The sequence below is a fragment of the Pteropus vampyrus genome, unplaced genomic scaffold, assembly GCF_000151845.1.
Source record: "Pteropus vampyrus isolate Shadow unplaced genomic scaffold, Pvam_2.0 Scaffold14, whole genome shotgun sequence".
NCBI classification, from domain to species: Eukaryota; Metazoa; Chordata; class Mammalia; order Chiroptera; family Pteropodidae; genus Pteropus; species Pteropus vampyrus.
The window spans coordinates 9,489,200-9,494,694 of NW_011888795.1; positions in this window are offsets into that span (position 1 = coordinate 9,489,200).

Here is a 5,495-nt window from a genome sequence, read left to right on the forward strand (position 1 = left end):
ATTTTTCTTTGATATGGTAACAGAGCAAATAGATCAATACATTCTCTTTTTGATCAAGGTCTACCAAATGTAATTCCTCTTGTTCATAATAATTCCTTCATGTTTTCACAAGAGGAGAAAACAGATGTCAATACCCCCACTTTTTGGGTGATCCTGCCAGCTCTCCCTGTGGTTGTATGTCTTCCTAATCCATCCTGGGAAAATCTGTCCCTGTAGTGCAAGTCTAACAGGATTACCCAGGCGCAGCATTTGTGTGGTCCAATGTGATTTCGTAGTGAGGGAGACCGAACAAATTTTATCACCAGCTGCAATTTATGCCCCAGAAAGAGTACAGAAAAAAGAGTCTGCCTTCTCATTGCTGGCAACATAAACGGGAAATTCCCTTCAGCAGCTCGGGGCTGCAGCGGCAGGTGTGAACACACACACGCACACACACATACATACATGCACACGCGCTCTCGCGCGCACGCACACGTACGCACACACATGCACACCACTACACCATCATTACGCCCCAACCCCAGCCAGCTCAGGGCCACTCAGTAATTAAAGATGTCCAGAGAAAAAGGGCTGAAAGCGATACAGGTGATAGCCAAGTACTGTTTCAACACTGGCATTTAATAGAGAACAAAAGTGAACTTTTGACTCTTTCTGTCTCTAGGTGTCTTGAGATTTCTGTTTTATTAAAATTAACAGACTCCACCATGGTCTAGTCCATGAGAGAAGTAAAGTCTGATTTAAGACAGAGCCTTAAAAATGCCATACACAAGATTTCTGTTTTTTATCCCATGGGGAGCCACGAAAGTATTTTGAACAGAAAGGAGACATAATCAGATTTAAATGTTAGAAAGACAGCTCCGATATCTTGATGGTGGTGAAATGGGCCTATGCATTCATCCCTACTGCTTCCTGAAATCCTTGTTTTTTTTTAAGATGAAAAATCCATAAGGAAAAAGAGAAAAGGAGAGATGTCAATGGAAACATTGTGGAAGCTGGAAAGCAACTAGACAAATGGTAAGCAATGCAGTAGAACCAAGAAAGCTCAATCCTGAGCTGTGGGGTAAGTCAAGAATAAAATTCTATTTATATCCCAGAACTGCCAAATAGTTGAAGAATTTGTGGCACTAGGTACCCCTGACAATAGAGGTATCTTTCTTCTAAAAGGGTAAAATTGAAGGTCTCTGAACGGGCATGCCAGGCAGAGTGAGGGCAGGGCACCACAATGAAAATGGGATCCAATGCGGAGTACATGCTGAATCTTGAGACACTGGCAGCCAGGTTCCTAACCCCCAGCCAGGACTCTGAAAGAGCCATCTCCAGCAATGGCCAGCCCAAGAAGAAATCCCTGAAGACTCTTGATGGCCTTGCCCCTCCTGCTTCAATGCTTGCAGCAAACTGGCTAGACCTGGTGACCCCCACAAGGAGTCAAGGACAGGAGGAGTTTATACAGTGCCCTGGCTTCTGTTCACTTGGTCCCAAAAGAGACTGCTCCCATACATTCTCACCAATTTCTTCTGGCTTGTGAACTTTTCTTCCCCATTCCAAGTCTCTTATGCCTTTGCTCATCTCTTGAGCCCCATGTTCACCTGGTGCGTGAGACCAGGCAGGCACACAGGCACAGGTTGATGGCCTGGGTCCCAGGGGAGGGGAGGGCAGTGACTATTTTCTCAAGGCCAGGATGGATGGAGCTGCCCACAGGGATGAGGAATAGGAGACTGTGGTCTCTCAAGTATTGCCTAAGATAGGACCATCCCCAGGGTATGCAGGCTCTGGCGGATCCCCTGTCAATGTAAATAATTTGATTTTATAATATAGTACCAAAATTCATAGGCCCACATGAGCTATACTGATGACTGAAGAGATACTTACATGTTTGTTTATTGTCCAGTCACAGCACATGAAGGCACTCCATAATGTACAGTTGGTATGAGTTCTGGAGCTCCTCAGGGCATCTGGTCCACCCACACCGGGAGCAGAGGATCAGAGACAACACAGAGGAGAGTAACAGGGTCCGAGGCCCACAGGGGTCCTCGTCCTGGCTCAGGCACTCTGCTAGGAGGGCAGCTCTGGCTGGTCTAGGTCATCAGAGTGAGGTTTAGAAAATTTTGAGGAATAGGCTTCTGGAAGCCATGACCCACACAAGCATAGTGCAGGCTCAGGGTGCCCAGCCCAGACATTCAAGGCTGGGAGGGCAGAGTTAGAACATTCTGAGGAAGACACTGAAAAGCACTGGGCCCTCTGAGGCCCAGCTTGGGGCAGAGACCTGTTTCCCCACATCTGAGGGCAGCCCTGGCCCAAGGAGACAGTTTACCTCTGAACCATCTCTCAGTCCTGACTTTCGGGGGCTCTTGGTTTTTCTGGTGCGTATATCCATGACATTCAAGGCCATCTCCAGGATGCCTTGGCCTGTCTGTCCAACCTCATCCTCGTATTCCTTCTCCAACCCCACTGAGCCCCCACTCTCCCCTTGCTATTTCCCATCCCTGGGTCCCGAGGCCTTCCCTCCATTCACAATATCTAAAGCTTAGCTAAGCTAAGGATCCTCCCAAGCTCAGCTCAGACCTCTGTGAGGTCTGCTCCATTGCTCCAGCTGGGAGTATGGCTGTCCCCAGATCTCTGCTAGCCTCACCTGTTGTACTCATCGCTCTTTTCTCAGTGTCATGGGACTTTAGGTAAATCCCAGATCTCTCTTACTAAACACTAAGAACCCAGAAGGCAAGGTCTCTAAGGAACAGGGCCATGGTTAGAGAGGAGGGTGAGGGAGGTGCCCAGGAAAGAAGCAAGAGGGCCCAGAGGAGATAGGAGGAGGGGACCCATATTAAAAGACAGGTCCTGGCACCTGCCGGACAAGAGAAGCCAAGTTGTCAGTGGCACCAGTACCACTGCTGCCCACACAAAAATGTACCTGTCTCATAAGGATACTTTTGCCCCTAGGAAACAGCTGTAGGGTGCTTGCCTGGCTCACAGTGGTCTTCGCTGTCTGTGAATTCCTCTGCCTGCCTACTCATCCACGCCTCCACAAAAGTGGTTTCTGGGCAGCCACTATTTTCCTGTGAGACTCCATTCTCTGCCTAAATTCTCTCTCCAGGGATTTGGGGATCAAACATAGTCAGTGAGTCCCTGAGCATAGCTGGGACTGTGTCTCTGTAGTCCCTGGGCTTGTGGGTACCCCACCCTGTCCTTCGAAAGGAAGCCTTTCCTGTGTCCCAAAGAGGGAACTCAGCAGACGAACCAAGATCAGGGGTATTGGTCAGGTCTAATTCAGAAACAAGTGACAGAACCCGCATCAAACCAGATGGAGGAAAAAGGAATGGCTCTAGCTCAACTGCTAAGCAAAAGACTGTTCTGCTTCAGGCCCAGCTGTGTCCATGTGGCAGAGGTTTGTCCCTCTCTCCACCTCTTGACTCTATTTGGATCTAGTTCTTTGCCATTATAGGTGTAAAGATCTTTAGAAGTGGCCAGGAAATGAGAAGACTAGACACTGCTTGGACTACATGCCAGCCCTGAGTGAAGAGATGAGCCAAAGAATGCTAATGGACACCCTCCCCAGGCATGTCTGCGTGTATCTGGGGGTGGAGGTGGGCTGGAGGAGGAGTCCCCATAGGCTCTAGAAGAAGGGGTTTGGCTAGACAATCAAGGTGAGCAATCCAAAAGTCCACTTAACTCAGTTCTATTGAGAGCAGAGAGAGCAATGCCTGGCTCCTCACAGCCTCAGAGAGCCAAGTACCAGCATCCTATAGACACCTCTCCATCCTCCAAATACGGTTTTTTTCTTTTTAGTTAATCTTCCTGGAGATGGAGATGATTTTTCTTATTTGTGATCAAAAGAGCAAGACAACCTCAATCATGTGTATATGTAATAGCACAGGCAAAAGTCTAGATGGTTATAGGAAAATGTTAACAATAGTTACTTCTGAATATTGAGATCACAGGTGATTTTAGTTCTCTTCTTTATATGCTTTTAAAATTTTTCCCAGATTACATTTATTTTTACTTTTATTATATAAGTACTAAATATTTGATATAGGAAAACCCGTAAATAAAAAAACAGATGTTTTTCAACAAGAAGCCTGACACTCTGGGATCATTCATGACTATAAACATTTTGGCTTCTTACCTTAAATACACACACACACATGTGCTCACACACACACACTTTGTAGCCTGTGGAGTTGAGTGACACCATCCTGTAGGTACCCTTGTTCCAATTAAGTTGTCACAAAATGCTTGGAGACATGAAAAGAAGTGTTTTGTACCCCATGGAAAATAACTTGAACTCTAATAATATTTGAGGTTCGCACATGTATAGACAGCCATAAATGCATGGTTGGGTGGGTGGTGAAGAGACCCAACAGGGACCCATAACATGAGCAGCAACTAGGACCCCAGGAAAGAAATCACCATGAGGTAGGAAGTGAGCCAGATTCAACACTACAGTATGAAAGTCAGGGGCAGTAGTGAGATCAAGGTGCCTGAGAGGCCGCTCCTGGAATGCAAAGGTCTGAGGATAAAGGGGTGTGGGAAGGGAGACATATGTCATGGAGAACCCGCTGAGCTATGTACCTTGTTTTTCTCATCTGCAAAATGAGGGTGGGATGTAATACTAATGATCTCATGTGGTTATGTTGAGGACCACAGGTATGTTAACTCATCAAAGTGCTCCTCAGTTCACGCTGACTATTCAGTGAATGGTCATGATGATGATGATGAAGAAGAAAGAGACATGCCTCATCCCAGAAGGCTCAGAGTAAAATGGGCTGGGGCAATTGTGAGCCCCAGAGATCTGAGGATAAGTGACAAGGCACTCCGGTACAAGAGTAAAAGAGTGAGCATCGTCCCCTGACCCAAGGATGGTATGAGGGTGAGTCATCATCTCTGCATGGGAAGCCAGCACCAAAGGAGAGGTGCAGGAGGAGCCAGAGACTAGTGGTCAGAGATGACTGCCAAACAGCAAGAACAGAGGCCCGTGGCAGGGAGATGGGATATGGTGGACGATAAAGCAGAGAGATGGTGAAAACAGCAACTGAAAAGAGCTTCAGGGGGCTGCTCTAATTTAAATGAGACACAGCCCACCTGCCCCATCCCTGGCTCCACTCTCATCTTTGACACCTGGGGAAAGGGGAAAGGATTTTGGCCCTACCTTTCAGCAGGTGACACCTGGGGAAAGGGGAAAGGATTTTGGCCCTACCTTTTGGCAGGTGACGACAATTGACCAAGCACACTGGAAGGACAAACCAGTAACCTTACCCAGAACCCACATGTATGTAAGGTTTAGGAGACTTCTCTGAGAGTTCCCTGAGCCCTCTGGTACCACCCTAAAACAATCTTCTCATGGGTACGGATAACAGATTATCACCATTGTTCTTGCCCACAGTATCTCAAGGTTGCTGCCTCCTTCCCCGGTAGGCTGCCTTGAGGGATAGTTCTTCACTGAACTGGATGAGGCCCCATGAAGCCTTCCTCAAGGGGACCTAGATCCTGGGCACTGAATCTGA